This window comes from Sus scrofa, chromosome 1 (assembly GCF_054392235.1).
Source record: "Sus scrofa isolate SSC_HxYL_T2T_F1_AM1 chromosome 1, Sscrofa_HxYL_maternal_Yorkshire_Landrace_v2.0, whole genome shotgun sequence".
Taxonomy (NCBI): Eukaryota; Metazoa; Chordata; class Mammalia; order Artiodactyla; family Suidae; genus Sus; species Sus scrofa.
This window is the reverse complement of record NC_139383.1, coordinates 31,403,362-31,422,834: the sequence shown is the minus strand read 5'-3', so window position 1 is coordinate 31,422,834 and position 19,473 is coordinate 31,403,362.

Below are 19,473 nucleotides of genomic sequence, written 5' to 3'. Positions count from 1 at the left end.
GGAGATGTAGCCACCGGCCTATGCCAGAACCACAGCAACGCAGGATCCAAGCCACATCTTCAACCTACACCACAGCTCATGGCAATGCCGGATCCTTAACCCACTTAGCAAGGCCACAGATTGAACCTACAACCTCATGGTTTCTAGTCGGATTTGCTAACCACTTCGCCACGACGGGAATGCCATAATAATATCTTAAGGTAGGGTAGCAACAGTTTTCAAAGCACTTTCACATAGACTTCGTGGGAGAAGTAGATAGAGATCATTGTCATTATTTTATAGAAAAGAAAAACGTTCAGGCAGATTAAATTAAATGAGTAACTGAAGGAAAGGGAAGAGTATTGCACCTGAGTAGTTCTCAATACATTTTTCTTGGACGGATGAATGGGTGGGTAGATGGATGGATGGATGAACCAGAAACACATATTCTAAGGAGATTGCTCTTTCTATTACACCAAAACAAAGAGATTAGAGAACTGTGTCTTAGTGCTTGTATCTAATTTTTATACCTTTTCACATTTGCAGCAAAATTATTTCACCACATTTGGAAAGCAAGGTCATCGGGGCATAATGCATTATCAATACCTCCCAGGTATGAGCCACTGGTGATGCAGATGTGGAAAGAAGAACCTTTTCAGGAGCTCATATGCTCTTTGGGGATTAGAGCGCACAGACAAGCAAGACTGCAACAGAAGCATGGGTGACCTTTTCCATTATTGATAACTTACAAAGAACATAAAATGGAATAATATGATAGCATCTAGAATATAGGACATGGGGTTGGGGCAGGTTAATGCTTTTACATAGGTAATTGAGGAGTTTTTCTGAAGATTTAGGAGAAGGGAGTTGTAATAATGTTGAAAGAGTCTTACTTTTTCTTTCAATAAATCTTTGGTCATAAATGGCTTTAAGTTATTATATTTATATATTTATTCACTATTATTAATTGTAAGAAGCATGTTAATTTATAAAATCTTCATACCTTTTTAGTACTACTAAGAAACATTCTATATTAATTTTTAAAACATGGCTCCGTCTCAGTACTATTTAAACCACCTGTAATTATATTTTATGTGACATTGTCTGTGCATATATACTTTTTTATTTTATTGGAGTAAAATTGACTTACAATGTTTTATTAGTTTCAAGTGTACAGCAAAGCAAATCAGTTAAATATATAAATATATCCATTCTTTTTTCCCATATGGGTTATTACAAACTATTGAGTAGATTTTCCTGTGCTATACAGTAGGTTCTTATTCATCAAACTATTAATATACGCAGTACTGTGTATGTTATTCCCACCCTCCCAGTATTTTTAAATGTCTTTTTTTTTTTTTTTTTTTTTAGGGCTGCAACTGTGGCATATGGAGGTTCCCAGGCAAGGGGGTCAAATCAGAACTACAGCTGCCCTCCTACACCACAGCTACAGCAATGCGAGATCCAAGCCGACCTACACCACAGCTCACGGCAATGCTGGATCCTTAACCCACTGAGAAAGTCCAGGGACCAAACCCGCAACCTCATGGATACTAGTCGGGCTCATTACCACTGAGCCACAAGGGGAACTTCCTTAAAATGTCTTTTATCGCTCTCTCTATGCCTGCTGTCATTGGATTAAGTCAAATTTTAGGAACTAAAAATTTCCTTTTATCCTTTAAAAAAATTCTATGTGTGTCTTAGGAAAGCTTTGGTCCCAAATGATCTATGACAGCATGGAATAAGACGAGAAGATCATGGCTCAGGAGCAAATGACCACGACTCTTCTCCAGAATTTTGACTGGTTACTAGTTTTTACACAAATAATGCTTAAAGAAATTCATGATTCAGGCAAAGCTCAAGAGTCTTGGACTCTTTCACTATCACAAGACTAAATATATAGTAAATCTGAAATTGAAGCCCAAGGAAAATCTTGCAGAGAGCCTTGTAACTTTACAGTTATTGAAGACTGTTGTAACGAAAACGTGTAAGACAAAACAAACTTTAGCATGAGGTAAGGACCCTCTTCTGACCAGCTTGATACATCTCAACAGATTGTCCTTCTTGTGTAATTTTCACCATGATGGCAAGTCAGGGGACAGAATCCATGGCCTGCTGTCTGCTGTGGATCTCAGGGAGAGCAACAACCTTCAGACAAGGGAATGCAGTCTGTCCAGGCCATCACTTCCGGGGCCAACTCTAAGAGTGCTATTTGGAATTTCAAAACATGCACACAACATCATGCCTACATTGACAGTAAGTAATTAAACGATGGTATTTCTTTCTGTGTTCATGAGTAAACAAGATAATACATGTATGTGAAAATTACACAAGAAGGATAATAAGAAAGTGATAAAAGCAGCATGGTAGGAGTGGGGATAGAGGCTGTGAAGACATAGCATTTATTCACTATTTAACTTAAGGGCTTTAAGGTGCCAAAATCAAGCTTCTCAAAAGGCATTTAATACAATGCAACTCAATTCAATATGATAGTGAGTACTTACCATATGCCAGAAATTGGATATAGGTCTATTTTATCAATATCTTTGAAACCAAACCCAATGCCTCGTACTTCAGTTTACACACCGTAAATACTTCTGAATGAATAAAAGAATGAGTGAATAAAACTGCTTGGCCCACTCAAGGATCTGACTCCCAAACTGAATTCAACCACGTTTCTTTGTCGATCTGATTCCATCAATGTTCATTTTCTCACTTAAAGGTACTTGTTTGGTTCTAGTCACCCAAGTTGACTTTATTTTCTCACGTGAGTCTGTTTCCCATTACCATTGAATGTGTTACCACAAAGGCAGTGGATTATAACAACACCCATCTGTTAATGCTACTGTTGTGCAGCTCAGCAGTCCCAGCAATCTCACCTGAGTTCTCTGCACAGGGTCTCACAAGGCTGAAATCAAGGGCATTGCTGGGCTGGCTCTTTTTGGAAGTGCTGGGTGGAAAGTTGCCCTCCAAACTCATTCAAGCTGTGGGCTGAATTCCATGGCTTACAGTTGCAGGATGGAGTTCGTACTCCTCTTGCTGGCTGATGGCTGGGAGTCGGTTGCAGCCTCTAGAGGCAGTCCTCAGTGCTGGCCTTCCACCAGCAGCAGCCAGTCCTCATGGGTAATTTGAATGCTTCTCATCCTTTAAATCTTTCTGACTTTCTCCCTGCTCCCAGGCAGAGAAAACTGTTTTTCAAGGGCTTATGCAATTAGACTACATCTAGATAATTTCCCTTTTGTCATATAATATAGTCACAGGAATAATAGTAGGGGGTGACAATGGGGAGCCATCCCGAAATTCTGCTTACGACACTCTCTATAAGCTCTCACACCCATTCAATTTCTAAACCTTATGCATCTCAAGAGTTGTCATTGTGGCTCAGCAGTAATGAACCTGACTAGTATCCATGAGGATGCAGGCCTTGCTCAGTAGGTTAAGGATCTGGCCTTGCCGTGAGCTGTGGTGAAGCTCACAGACACTTCTTGGATCTGGCATTGCTATGGTTGTGGCATAGGCCGGCAGCTGTAGTTCTGATTCGACCCCTAGCCTGGGAACTTCCGTATGCCTCGGGTCTGGTTCCAAGAAAGCACACACGCAAAATGCATTATGAGTCTCACATTCGCTCCTTGGCATTACTGTTACCCATAGATTAATGAAGTGGGCTGGTGCACTTGCCAGCGCTTGCCAGGGGTCAAATTGGAGCTACAGCTGCCTGCGTAACCACAGCCACAGCGATGCAGGATCCAAGCCATGTCTGCAACCTACACCACAGCTCAGGGCAACGCCAAATCCTTAACCCACCGAGTGAGGCCAGGGATGGATCCAGCACCCTCTTTGGTACTAGCAGGGTTTGTAACCTGCTGAGCCATAAGAGGAACTCCCCAATGTTATGTTTTCAATAAAAGCCTGAAAATCCAGATTTGGAGAGAAAAAGTATCTATTTCAACTATATCAGTGTTTTGTTTTGTTTTGTTTTGTTTAAATCCATGCACACCAATACAAACCTTTCTGCTAGCTACATCTAACCCTGGGTTATAAATTTTTAATCTCTACACTAGACTCTGCACAGACTTAGCTCTTCTCAAAACAGGGGCTGTACACACAATCTCCAACATCTGGCATTTGTTAGGTCCTCAATTAAAATATTAATTAACTAATACAATTGATCTAATAATCAATGTAGTCAATGAATTAATGGTAACATTCATCTTTTACTTAAAATAAGAGTAGTGGTATGTGTTACCTGCCTCTTTCACAGGAATGTAATGAGAATCAGAGTTTGTGTCTTTTTTCATTTTGCTCCTCCATCCCCTCTCCCTCTGTGAATCAGATATTTTTATCTCCTTAGATAAGAGTACTGCACCTGGTTTACAGACTTGAAGAATATTGTGTGTTCTAGAAGTGACTTTAAGCATTCCCAAAGTATAAAGAAAATGTTTCCACCATTGAAACTGAGATTGCTCAAGAAAATAAATTAGACCTTTGACAGTATTTATACTCCCATACTTTTTTTTTTTTGCTTTTTTTTTAGGGCCACAATTGTGACATAAGGAAGTTCCCAGGCTAGGGGTTGAATCCGAGCTGTAGCTGCTGGCCTACACCACAGCCCCCGTGTCTGGGACCTACACCACAGCTCATGGCAAAGCTGGATCCTTAACCCACTGAGCAAGGCCAGGGATCAAACCTGCATCTTCATGATCCTAGTTGGGTTTGTTAACTGCTGAGCCACAAACGGAACTCCTATACCCACATACTTTAGAGATTGCCTGAAAGCATTTATTCTGTGCATGAAGCTTGGTCCACAACCTCCTAAGCTAATCTGCTGGATACTTTACAAATGGGATTTTTCACTCTACCTGAAGCCCAGGGTTTTGAATACCTTACCAATCCCTGATACACCAAGAGTTTCTCATATGGGTCTGACCAGTGTAACCATCTTACCTGATATTCTATTTAGCACCAACTTTTGATGTCCCATCCAAAATTTAAATGTATGGTTTGAAAAAATAAGATGACCCAAATGATTGGGCAGATGTTGGGCAGGAAACGTTTCAGAGCTTGCAGGATGACTTTACTGTCCTACCTCAGTCAATGACATAGATAAAAGGTCCATCAAGAAAACAATATGCAATACATTTTGCACTCTGGGACAGCCCTCAAGCTTCATTTCCTTGGACTCACAGAACTTATTTGTTTCTTACTTATTCTTAATGCAAAGAAAATGCATTGTTGAGCTCAGAAGCTATCGAGGAAAGGTAGGAGAGCTGCCAATGTTATTGCTACTCTACAAAGATGAATGGCATCCAGTTGGTTAGCTTTAAGATGAATTTGGAGCTAGAGTGCTGTCACAGTGTCACCTGCTGTCAAAATTAAGAAATATGGACTTAAAGATTTAGAAACAAAGGATCGATCTGTCGATTCTATTGATTGCTCATCAATAGAATCTATGGCCGAAGAGATGTTTCCTAGCAAATACATAAAAAATTATTCTCCCTTTAATAGCTAGAGTAAGTTCCAAGGAGCACAGCCCTGAACTTAAATAAAATCATTAGCCATTTCCAGTCAGCAAGTCTCATTTCTTTATTTGAAACTTTATATTTTTTATGAAAAGAAAGGCATTCATAAACTGAAAAGAAACCTGGCATGCTTAAAAATTGTGGAGAAAGTTAATCTCTACTTCGAGGCAGAATGTTCTGATTTTTATTTTATGTTTACCTGTACAAAACTAAATTTAGTTATCCAACCAGTAATGTCTCGTACCCTATGCCAACTGAATTGATACTGAGTGCACAGAAAAATAAATAAAACAAAATAAGTTATTTTAAGGGAAGTAAATGCCACCCCATAAAAGACAGCTGCTTTTCAAATAACATCAATTGGAATTTTAATATAACTTATGAGAATTTTGTTTTCTTCCTTTTGGGGAGATGGTTTAAGTCAAATAGAGTAACCAAAATCTACAGTTTGACTTTCTTCCCTCCAGGCATTCTCATGTTCAAGTCCCACTATTTTTAGCCTTCTACAGTTGTTCCAAGAACATACCTTTTCTCAGAAAGCAATATTTTCTCCACCTTCAAAGAGAAAATTTAGGAAAAGTTCAGAAAATGCAGACGCCCTAAAAATGTACTTGGCCTGCTTCTTTTCAGAACTGAAAAACAATTGGGTTTCTTCAGGTCAGTCACTCTAAAGAATAAAGCAAAGAGCAGAGTTTGTTGTTGGAACCAACTAGACATATAGTTAACTATCAAACTGAGACCCCCAACCATCAAACCACGTATGCTACTCCTGTTAACTAACTTACCTTATTGTCATTGATTTTTATGGGCAAGATTGGTCTTGATAGGAGTTCCCGTTGTGGCGCAGTGGTTAGCGAATCCAACTAGGAACCATGAGGTTGAGAGTTTGATCCCTGGCCTTGCTCAGTGGGTTAAGGATCCGGCGTTGCCGTGAGCTGTGGTGTAGGTTGTAGACCCAACTCAGATCCCTCATTGCTGTGGCTCTGGCGTAGGCGGGTGGCTACAGCTCTGATTGGACCCCTAGCCTGGAAACTTCATGTGCTGCGAGAGCAGCCCTGGAAAAGGCAAAAAGACAAAAAAAAAAAAAAAAAAAGATTGGTCTTGATAGACTACCAAACATTAGCCCAAAAGACTCCGTTTAGGAAAATTGGGAGCTTGGCAGTAGAATCATGTCTGATCAGCATGCAGGACACAGTTGCATTTATGTCTTATTGTTGAGATGACAGATATTGTAGAAATAGAAACCATGTGACATATGATATGAGTTATAAATGAACAAGAACAAGTGACACTAGTACAAAATACCTAGGAAGGGAGTTCCCAATGTGTTGCAGTGGGTTAAGAATCCACCTGCAGAAGCCTGGGTCCCTGCAGAGGGCAAGTTTGATTCCCCAGCCTGGCGAAGTGGGTTAAAGGATCCAGTGTGGCTGCAGCTGCTATGTAGGTGGCAGCTGGGGCTCAGATTCAATCCATGACCTGGGAATTTCCATCTGCCACAGGCACAGCCAAAAAAGTAATAATAATAAATAAAATTTTAAAACTAAGATAAAATAAAATACCTAGACAAGCATGAGGTCAAGAATCAAGCAAATTCACAGGGATGAAAATGATTACAAATGAAAACTGACTGTGGCAATTTCTACTTAGTAGGGTGTCGAGAAGGTGTTTGGGTAATTAATAGTGAAAAAATAAATCTCTCCCTTATCCCCTTCCACTTACAGAAGCTGTTGGGGTGAGGGATGGCGACTAGAATGTTTCAGCCTCTGCTGTAGGATGAGGGGGTGAGGTAGCTCTTCCTTGAGTGCTGTGGGTGAATGAGTCCTTTGAGGATGAGGGTAGCTCAGAGGCGACTGCACTGTGAAGGGCTAACTTGAAAGACACTGTAAAGTGTTGGGCCAGAAAAATGGAAGAGTAGAGCAAGGTAGGAGAGGCTTTAAGAAAGGAATGGGGAGTTCCCGTTGTGGCTCAGTGGTTAATCAACCTGACTAGCATCCATGAGGACACAGGTTCGATCCCTGGCCTCGTTCAGTGGTTAAGGATCCGGTGTTGCCTTGAGCTATGGTATAGGTGGCAGATGCGGCTGGGGTCCCACGCTGCTGTGACTGTGGTGTAGGCTGGTGGCTACAGCTCCACCTCCATATGCCGTGGGTGCGGCCCTAAAAAGACAAAAAGACAAAAAGACAAAAAAAAAAAAAAAAAGAAAGAAAGAGATGGGTCTGAGTAGCATGCCTAGGACGGAAAAGGCAACCCAAAGATTTAAGGCCAAGAATTAAATTTTCAATGAAAGTTAAATTAATTTTAAGTTAATTAAATTTAAGTTATTTGCATTCCACTGCTGTAAAGAAATCACTGTGTCATACCTAAACCTTGGTGCTGTCTGAAATAAACAGAGGTAATCATTTTCAAGCATTAGCTCAAATGTCATCCCCTCTTTTGTCTTCACCTAACCCATCCATCTCCCAGGAAGTCCAACGCAGAAAAGTAAGCTTTCCTTTTTTTATCAATGTTTATTTAAATATAAATGATTTACAATATTATGTTAGTTTCAGATGTACAGCAAAGTGATTCAGATATATATATATATATATATTCTTTATATATATATATATATAAAGATATATAGAGATAAATATATATATTTATATGTATCTTTATCATATAAATACATATATATATTTTCTTTTTTCTTTTTTTGGGGCTGCACCTGCAACATATGGAAGTTCCCAGGCTAAGGGTTGAATTGGAGCGACAGCGGCTGGCCTACACCACAGCCACAGCAATGCAGGATCTGAGGCATGTCTGCGACCTGCACCACAGCTCATGGCAGTGGTGAATCTTTAACCCACAGATTGAAGTCAAGGCGCGAGCCTGCATCCTCATGAATAGTAGTTGGATTTATAACCTGCTGAGTCACAATGGGAACTCCCAATAATTTATATATTCTTTACTGGATTATTTTCCAGTAAGGTTACTACAAGATATTGAGTATAATTGTATAGTTGCCTGTGCAATACAGTAGGTTCTTGTTGGTTATCTATTTTATATATAGTACTGTGTATGTGTTAAACTCTTAATTTATCCCCCCACATCCTCTTTCCCCTTTGGTTGGTTTTCTATGTCTGTGAGACTATTTCTTCTTTGTAAATAAATTCATTTGTTTTATTTTTTTAGATTCCACATATAAGCAACCTTACATAACATTTGCCTTTCTCTTTCTGATTTACTTCATTTAGTGATAACCTCTAGTTTCATCCATGTTGCTGCAAATGACATTATTTTCTTCTTTTATATGGCTGAGTAATATGCTTTTCTAATAATAGTTTTCTCCAAAAAGTAACCTTTTCTTGCTCTGTGTTCTCTTAGTATTTCATCCATACCTTTTAGAACTGACCTATGTGAATGACATGATCCTGCTGTGAAAATCTCTTTCATCCACATGACCTTAAACTATGTCAAGTCAGGGACTTTTCCTCCTCATCTTCGTAGCCCTGATATCCTAGTACTGTGCCTGGCTGGCACGTAATAACCATTCAATACGTCTTGGTTGAAATAAATCAGCCAAGAAGGCAGTCTTCTACAAGTGAACTTTTTAAAAAGAAAGAAAAACTAAGAATGAAAAGCTTCAAATACCACTTATTGACCAGACAGAAAAAAATTAGATATATACATAGATAAATAGAGAGAGAGAGAAACCAAAATGAATTTTATTGGAGTCCCAGTTAGTGTGGACTTCTAATGGGTTGCAGGTCACTGTTTAGGACACTTGGCACTTTGTACCCAAATCCTTTATGGCATTAATAAGGTTGTACTGCTACTAATTGTTTTCAGATATTTCACGGGACTGTAAACACTTTTGATGCCAAGACTCTGTCCTATTCCTCTCTACATGCCCAGCAGCTGCACAGTCCCTGAACTACCTAACAAGGATCTAGAAAAATCTTGAGAAAGGAAGAAAGAAAACGTAAGTTTAAAAGACCGGGGAAAAAAGGACTAAGGGTAAAATTTTAAAACCATGGTATAAAAATATTACAAAAGAATTTTTTGCCAGGTTGGGGGCATCCAGGCCAAACAAGGCTCTCAGACATATAAGAGTTCCCAAGCTGCCAGTGACTGAGTCCAAAGGAACTCTGATTCTTCCCCATCTCCTCCCTATTCCTCAGGTGCCACATGTGTCTCTGACTAACGTCAACACAGAAAGCTGGACTCTGTGTCCAAAAATGTGCTGGCAAGCCATCCGGGGACCTTTAAGAATCAATCATTGCAAACGGGCATCAGAGCAAGAGGAAGTGACCTTCAGCTGGGCTGCTTCTCTTCTGCATACACTGGCTGGCGCAGGGGCAGGCATACAGTTACAAGGAGCACGATTTTTGTTTTCAGATTGCCTGCCCAAGCCTTCCAGTATTTTCCATAGCTTTACTGCAAAAAATAACACCAGCCTAAGTTTAAAAGGATGTGAAAACTCCCTCCACGCCTGGAGACAATTCCCCACCATGCATCTCAGTCTCTTGGCCTCTCCGTCCTCACCCGGTGTGATCTGCGTAAATTGTTTTAACAGCCAGATACCAAGAGCAAATATTGGCCGTTCTTCTTCCTGTGTCCCTGAGTTTTCCCTTTATCCACGCGTACCTGGCAGTTCCCTGACATCAGGAGGCATCGCCTAGGCTGTGTTTGCTAGCTCAGTGTGGCTAAATACAGCTGATGCGTTGCTTCCAGCCCTCCCTGCTTTCTTTTTCTTCCCAGTATAGAGTCCAGCTGCCTCCCTGAAGCTGGGGTTCTTTTTTTCATTTCAGCTTTCTTGGAGTTTAGTTGATTTACAAGGTTGTAATAATTTTTTCTGTACAACAAAGTGATTCGGTCCTGCATATACATACATCCCTTCTCTTTCAGATTCTTTTCCCACATAGATGATCACAGAATATTGGGTAGAGCTCTTTGTGCTCTACAGCAGGTCCCTGTTGGCCAATCAATCCACATACTGCAGTGTGCATGTACCAGTCCCAAACCCCCAGTCTATCCCTCCCAACCCCCCCTCCACCTGTCTCCTTTGGTAGCCATAAGTTTTCCAAAGTTTGAGTCTGTTTCTGTTCTGCAAATAAGTTCATTTCTATCCTCATTTTAAAATACCATGTAGACGACTGTATATATAAAATAGATAAGTAACAAGGAGCTGCTGTACAGCACAGGGAAATCTACTCAAGACTCTGTAATAACCTACATGGGAAAAGAATCTGAAAAAGAATGGGTGTGGGTGTGTGTGTGTGTGTGTGTGTGTGTGTGTGTGTATGACTGATTCACTTTGCTGTACACCTAAAACTAACACAATATAAACTAACACAACATTGGCATAAGCTATACTCCAATAAAATTTTTAAAAATAAAATAAAATACCATGTAGAGCAGGATGTCAGGCTCATACTTTCCAGACCTTTAAAAATCGACAGAAAACAGGGTTTTTAGAATAATACTACTCCTTTGGCACTGCTCAACATTCCTAATCTCAACCTTATACGTTGTTGGCTATTGAATAGTTAATGGGAATTGACAGTTCCTGTTATTCTGCTAATGAAAACACAAGTACGTGCAGGAAATGTGTTTTGTTTCTTTCTTTGTTTCTCCGTTGTTTTCTTGGGAAACAGAAGGAGGAGGTGAGGAAAGGAAGTTGCTTTGTTTTTTAGAATTCGTTTGTTTAAGATAAGGAAAATAATCTGGTCCATTAGCTTTCAAAAATCATACTGTATGAGTCAGAACTTTGGATATAGGTCACTTTTTCCTAAAAGCTCAATGTCTAGTTTAAGTAAAGGAGGTAATCAGGAAGGTCATTAAGCTGCTTCTGCTCACATTCAAGAGGCAATGTTATATTCGTATGATTCGACTTTGGATCTAAGATTTTGTCAGCAGCTGCCGATAAGTAATTGCCTCGCTGAAGAACTTGACATAGTGTTCAGAGGTGGATCTAATACTGCAGATGCAATACTGCTGATAAAAATATTTTCTCCCTTTTGAACAAATCTTTAAACTACTATACATGGAATAGTCGCTGTATATCCAGGGGTGAATAAAATGAGGATGTAAATGCTTGTGAATAACATTCTTACTGTATCGCCCACTAAAAATCTTTATTAGTATTGTCTTTTCTTTTTCAGATAGCCTATGGGAATATATTTCAAAATCTCTTCATCTTTGTTCTCTTCTGTTTGTATGTCTTCTTAGGGGGAGTGCCCACTGTGGCTCAGCAGATATGAATCAGACTAGTATCCAGGAGGACGAAGGTTCAGATCCTGGCCTCGCTCAGTGGGTTAGGGATCTGGCGATGCTGTGAGCTATGGTGTAGGTTCCAGACGTGGCTCGGATCCAGGGTTGCTGTGGCTGTGGTGCAGGCTGGCGGCTATAGCTCTGATTCAGCCCCTAGCCTGGGAACCTCCGTATGCCACAGGTGCGGCTTTAAAAAAAAAAAAAAAGAAAAAAAGAAATTCTCTGGGAATGTGTCTCAGGGCCACACAGTCATTTGAGCTCTTAGAGTCCTTTCCTAGGATCTCAAAGGCTACCTAAACAGAGGGATTCTTTTTAACCAGCTGGTATAAAACTAGGTTTGCCATACAGTGGAGTTGACATCACAGCAATGGTCCCAACAAGCACAGGAGACAGGATTAAGGAAGCTGCTTTCTCCTGCAGAGAACAGACTAGACTCGACCTTGCCAAATAGAGTTCAGACTGGTAAGGAAAGCTGTCTCTTGGACTGAAGGCAATTTGATTCTCTAGATTCCCTCTCAATGCCCGTACAGGTGTTATGTTGGTTTATTCCACTTCACAGATACTATGTTTTTTACAAACTGAAGGTTCGTAGCAACCACACAAGTCTATCAGCACCATTTCCCCAACATTATTTTTTTTTCTTTTAAAACTGGCTTTAATATTTTAACATGAAAAGCTTCCTTTTATTTTCTTTTTCTGATTTTTTATTAAAGTATAGTTGATTTACAGCATTGTGCCAAATTCTGCTGCACAGCAAAGTGACCCAGTCATACGTATATATGCCTTCCCTTTCGTGTATTATCTTCCATCATGGTCTATCTCAAGAGACTGGATACAGTTCTCTGTGCTCCCCAGTGGGCTCCTCGGTGTCCATCCATTCTAATTTCTTTTCTTCTTTCTTTTTTTTTTAAATGGTCACGCCTGTGGCATATGGAAATTCCTGGGCTAGGAGTCAAATTGGAGCTTCAGCTGCAGGCCTACACCACAGCCACAACAACACCAGATCCGAAACTTTCACTGCAGCTTGCAGCAACACCGGATCCTTAATCCACTGAGAGAGGCCAGGGATGTAACCTGCATCCTCGCGGACACTATGTCGGGTTCTTAACCCACTGAGCCATAACAGGAACTCCCTGTCTATCCATTCTAAATGTAATAGCTTGTATCTACTAACCCCAAACACTCAGGCCACCCCATTCCCTCCCCCTCCCCTTCGGCAACCACACATCTGGTATTATATTTTAATTTAAGTATATACATTGTTTTTGAAGATGTAATACTATTGCACACTTAATAGACTACAGTATAGGGTCACCATAACTTTTATATGCACTGGGAAACCAAGGAATGGGTGTGAATCACTTGATTGTGACATTTGCTCGGTTGTAGTGATCTGGAACCAAACCTAGGACATCTCAGAGGTCGTCCTGTCCCTGAGGTTTCCTATCTATCACGACCCCTCCCGGCCAAGCTGAGAAACGTGGTCATGACATGATTAGCTACTGCTTTTCTGCAGTACTGTAACAGAGAGAAAAAGGTTTCTGATCTCTCCAGTTTTATGCATCAGGGAACGTTCCAGAATATTAATAGTGCTGGACAAGACCCTGCTCCTGGAACAGCTAGTGCCACGACAGGAGGGTTCTGCAGCTGTGGAAGAGGCACATTCCGTTCCGTTCCTTGATCAGTCAGCCAGATTAAATAAGAGCAGGGCTCCCCTCGTCTCTGCAGCTGCGTGCCAGCATGGCCTGGAGAGTTGCCCCCGACACGCAGTGTTTCCTCCTAAGAAATGTGCTAAAGTTACCCAGAAGTTCCTCAACGGCAGGGCTGGGGGGTGGGGGGGGTGCCACACGGGCCGCATCCCTCCCCTCTCCTCTTCAGCACAGTCTGCCTTGCTACCGTCGCTGGAGAAAGTCACCTTTGGCATTTTGGAGGATTTATCCCAGTTGTGCCTTAAACTCTCCAGTAATGACCAAGGAGCGGAAACTGCAGTGAACAGAGCTTTTGACTCTATGGATTCCAGGCGTGAGCTACAAACAGAAAGATGCTTTCTGTGGATGTTTCCTCCTCAGGCCCCACCTGGCGCGTGCAGCCTGAGTCCAAGGACACCTCGTGAAACAAGACGTCTTGATGCGCACGTGTGTCATCTCCCAGGCTACCTCTTGAGGATCGCCTCTTTGGGACAAAAGTGCCCTTCTTTCCAATAAACCATCTGGAGGGGAGGAGGAGGGGGCCTGCTCCTGTGAGACGAGGTCAGAGGGACCACACACACACACACACACACACACACACACACACACACACACACACGACAGGCCCCATGCAGCTGAGGCAGGGGACCTGCTCCTGTGAGACAGAGCAGCTGTGGTTCTGCTGGTCCCCAGGTCCTCTGGGTGAAGGTCACCTTGTCTCCTTGTTACTGAGTCCAGGCCTACGGTGCTCACCAATAAAAGGCCAATCAATGGGAAGACAAGGGACAGCGACTTCATTCAGACCAGCAGACCAAGAAGGTGGCAGACTGATGGCCAAAAGAGCTATCTTGCTCCAGTTTCCATGCTAGTTTTTTTGTTTGTTTGTTTTTGGTTTTGTCTTTTGTCTTTTTAGAGCATATGGAGACATATGGAGGTTCCCAGGCTAGGGGTCTAATCTGAGCTGTAGCCACCAGCCTACACCACAGCCACAGCAACACCAGATCCAAGCCGCATCTGCAACCTACCCCACAGCTCATGGCAACGCCGGACCCTTAACCCACTGAGTGGGGCCAGGGATCGAACCCACAACCTCATGGTTCCTAGTCAGGTTCGGTAACCACTGAGCCACAATGGGAATGCCTCCACGCGAGTTTCTTTTATGGTACAGAGAGAGGGAGGTGAGGAGATAAAGTAAAACTGGCCATAAGGTTGTGGTCGCTGCTATGGCACAGGCTCAGTCCCTGGCCTGGGAACTTCCATCTGTCCATGCGGCCAAAAACAAAATAATTTTTAAAAAGGCCCTAAGTTGCTGAAGATATCTTCTGGTTCCAGCCAGACTCCGATTCCAGAGGGGATGTGTTGAAATCCTTCCCCGCAGCCATTCACAGGTGGCTGCTCAGCATGTTTCCTGTGAGCTAAACAAAGGTATTTTCCCTTAACGTTCAGACACAGAGGGCAGGGTTCCTGGGGACGGGCCATTGTGGTTGTGTTGAGCTACAGGCACCCTCTCTTGAGTGGATTCACTTGCAGCCAAGGCGACAGAATACAAACGCTGAAGGAAAAGCAACAGACCCAATATGGAGTCAGACTTGTTCTTTCCTATTCTGCCCTCAGGCAGGGGGTCTGGGTCAGGGGAGACAGCTGGAGCATTCCTCTACCTCTCCTAGGCTGACGCCTTGCCCCAGCAAAGCCCTTGGCTTTGGAATGCTCACCCCACCCTTTGGCCTGAGGCAACGCCCCACCCTCCGCTCAGGGCCAGCCTGACACCCTCGCCTCTCTCCTGTGTCCCTCAAAGACCTATAGTCCTGCCTTCGGCTGGGAAAACAGACCTGGGCTCTGGGGCCCTTTCTCACCGGGTCTCTATGTGTCTCTTGAATCCTCAAATCAAAATTCTGCTTTCCAGAAAGCAGGAACTTGGGTCTGAGCCCAGTCCGGGCTGTGGGTGGGGTGAGGGGCCCAGAGGGGCATTCGATGCCAGATGGTGAGCAAAGCCTCGGGGAGCTTAGACCCTGGCTCCTACCCTTATGCAAGTCTCTTACCCGATCTGTGGCCTGATTTTTTTTTTTTTTTTCCATCCTAAAAGCTGATAGTATGAACAGGCAAGGACTGATTACACAGCCTCTTCAAACCCTCGCGTCCTGAGCTGGTATAGGAGTGCGCCTCCATGTGAGTTTTTGTTTTTACAGGATTGCTTACCCATGCCTCTCCTAAAGAAACAAATCTCATGACTGACCACAGCAAAGCATCTTCCACGTCCAAACGTGCCTGGGAAATACTCTGAACTGAAGCTTACCCAAGGTCAAGGGAGATGTATAAAGGTCAGAGGCAGTTTTTCCACAGAGGAGTCTGGACAATTTCTTAACTGCTCTGCATCCACATCGTGGGGTCAGTAATAGTCTCTTCCTCCCATCATTGTGTGAGTGTGAAATCAGGTGCCATATATTAAACATTTAGCAAAATACTTGGCTTATCATATGTGTTCAATACGTGTTAACAAAGAGTATTAATATTATTGCTACCACTACGGCTATTTAATGATACTGAGAATTCCTCAAGTTAGAAAAAAGAAAAAAAAAAAAAAGGAATTCCTATTGTGGCTCAGTGGAAACAAATCTGACTAAGATCCATGAGGACGCAGGTTTGATCCCTGGTCTCGCCCAGTGGGTTAAGGATCCGGCATTGCCATGAGCTGGGATGTAGGTCACAGATGCAGCTCGGATCTGGCGTTGCTGAGGCTGTGGCATAGGGCAGTGTCTACAGCTCCAATTCAACCCCTAGCCTGGAAGCCTCCATATGCCACAGGTGAGGCCCTAAAAAGACAAACAAACAAAACACCTTTTAAGTGTTGTTGAACCAAGTGTTTCCTAAAGTTGCTTGACCATGGATCTCCTTTCTGGTGATGCATAGAAAACACAAGCTAAAAAACTGAACCTTTAGAGATGTGTGGTTGTCAAGAATTTCTGGAGATATGTCTTAACCCAAATAACAATTCCAACTATGGTGATGTTCACTGAACTCTCCTTGGCATGGATAGTTCATGCTGTGGAAGAAGAAATATTGACAAGGGAACAATAATGGCAAAATTGTGGGCTTCAGAGGCCAGACATAAGAGCATCCTAACAGAGGGAGATTGCGGAGAAAGAGGACCTTCCTCCACTGTTGGTAGGGTAAATGTAAATTGGTGCAGCCACTATGGAAAACAGCATGGAGGCTGAGACCCACAGTGGTTAGGTAACTTGCCCAAGATTATTCAGCTGGTAAGTAGAGCCAAAATTTGGACCCAGGCAGGATAGCTTATGAGCCTGCCTGCTTAACTGCTAGCTACACTATATTCTTTTTATACAAAGTATATAAGATACTTGATAAAGCCAAAACGTCAGTTAGTACCAATTAAACTGTGTAATATACTGAGTTTAGTTTCATACCTACATGTAAGCTTTCAGTGTTAGTGTGTGAATTGCCTGAATAGAAAAGAGTTGTACTATTGTTTTAACCTGAGTTGTTTTCCATGAGAATATGTTTCCAAATTATAGCCTTCTTTATAGTTCCTCAAAAACCTAAAAATAGAGTTGCTCTATGATCCAGCAATCCCACTTCTAGGCATATAGCTGGAGAAACCTATAATTCAAAAAGATACATGCATTCCTGTGTTCATAGCCGCACTATTTGCATAGCCATGACATGGAAACGACCTAAATATCCATCAGCAGAGGAAGAGTTAAAGAAGACGTGGTTGTATATATATACACACATGTCTACACCTACACATGCACACATACACACGTACAGTGGATCAGTCTTAAAAAAGAAAAAAAGATCGAAATAATGCCATGTGCAGCAACATGTATGGAGCCAGAGATTATCATACTAAGTGAAGTAAATCAGATAAAGGTTAATACCATGTAATATCACTTATATGCGGAATCTAAAGTATGACACAAATGAACATATCTATGAAAGAGAAACAGACTTAGAGACATAGAGAACAGACTTGTGGTTGCCAAGGGGGAGGAGGGATGGGGCAGGATGGATTGGGAGTTTGGGATTAGCAGATGTAAACTATTATACACAGGATGGACCAACAAGGTCCTACTGTATAGCACAGGGAACTATATTCAGTGTCCTACAATAAACCATAATGGGAAAGAATGTGGAAGAAAAAGAACATCCTAGGAGTTCCCGTCGTGGCGCAGTGGTTAACAAATCCCACTAGGAACCATGAGGTTGCCGGTTCGATCCCTGCCCTTGCTCAGTGGGTTAAGGATCTGGCATTGCCCTGAGCTGTGGTGTAGGTTGAGACACGGCTCGGATCCCGTGTTGCTGTGGCTCTGGTGTAGGCTGGTGGCTACAGCTCCAATTCGAACACTAGCCTGGGAATCTCCATATGCCACGGGAGCGGCTCAAGAAAAGGCAAAAAGACAAAAAAAAAAAAAAAAAGAAAAAGAAAAAGAAAAAGAAAAGAAGAAAAAGAAAAAGAAAACCTTAGGAGAGGGCCAAGAGTTTGAGATCAGATGGAACTGAATCTAAAATCTCACTGTTCTTTAGTCCTTGGCAGGGGGTGGGGATAAAGGGAGATGATTTAATCTCCTTAAACTTCAGTTTTCTCATCTGCAAACTAAGAATGATTGTGCCTACTTCCCAGGCTTGTTATTTAGTATAATAAATGATAGGTCATTGAACCTCAAAAATTACATCTCTTTGGAGTTCGCGCTATGGCACAACAGGATCGGCAGTGTCTCTGCAGCTCCAGGACGCAGCTTCATCGGGCACAGCGTGTTAAAGGATCCAGAGGTGCTGCACCTGCAGCATAGGTTGCACCTGCAGCTCAGATCTACTCCCTGGCCTGGGAACTCCACATGCCTCAGGGTGGCCAAAAAAGAAAAAAAAAATTATATCTCCTCATTATGAAGACTGCATATATTTCATCTTTGTTATTTGTACCCCACATTCTCTGCAGAACCAGTGGGTGACTCTTTGACATGATGTACTTTTAGGTCTGAAAACTCCTCCCAGACTTGTGAGGGTTCAATGAGAAAATGCCTGTGCAGAGGGAGGCCCTGGGAAAGTGCTTACTGGAACTCAGATCCTGCCCCTCGGCCCCTCCTGTACAGCGACACTGATTGTGTCACTTTTTTTCTGCTTATCTTCATTTTGCAAGAAACTGTATACATCTCCCTTGACCTTGGGTAAGCTTCAGTTCAGAGTATTTCCCAGGCATGTTTGGACGTGGAAGGTGCTTTGCTATGGCCAGTCATGAGATTTGTTTCTTTAGGAGAGGCATGGGTAAGCAATCCTGTAAAAACAAAAACTCATATGGAGACGCACTCTGTACCAGTCCAGGACGCGAGGGTTTGAAGAGGCTGTGTAATCAGTCCTTGCCTGTTCATACTATCAGCTTTTAGGATGAAAATGCTAACTAACATTTGCTGCTCATCTCCATTGTGTCTTACACTGAAAACTTTTCTTTTGGACCAGATGAGCAATCCTGAAAAGCGAGCAGTAAATTCTCCTGCCTCACTCTCCTCTTTCCTAAGTGCCTAGAATGTGCTTGGCAGGTAGGAAAGTGTGATTCTCTGTGTGGAAGGAACCACGGAATGTCAGGCATTAAACCAAACCAGTGTGAGAGAATTTTTCCAAGGAGCATCTTTCTAGAACCCTGCAAAGAAAAAACCTAAGCGAAATACCTTTTCTAGTTTTGTGCTCCAAAGTGAAAAAGAGCAAACATAACTCTTGGCATACTTCATTCTTCCTGAATTAAAGCACTGTTACGTTGGGTATGCCTCCAGTTTAATCACCAAGTCCCCAAATTTCGGAAAGAAAATCTGATAGGCATTTTATTCTGCAGAATCCTACCTTTCCAGAATGAGTCCGCTGGATTTCAAGCCCTCAGTAGCTTTCGGAAAGCTGCAGAATGGTTAACCATAGCCTGAGGTCTCAGTCCATGTCCCCTACTTTGTTCTAAAGTTTGTGCTAAGAAAATAATATGGAAAAGAGAAACTCTTCTCTCTGAATGGCTTGTGATCTCAAACCTCTGT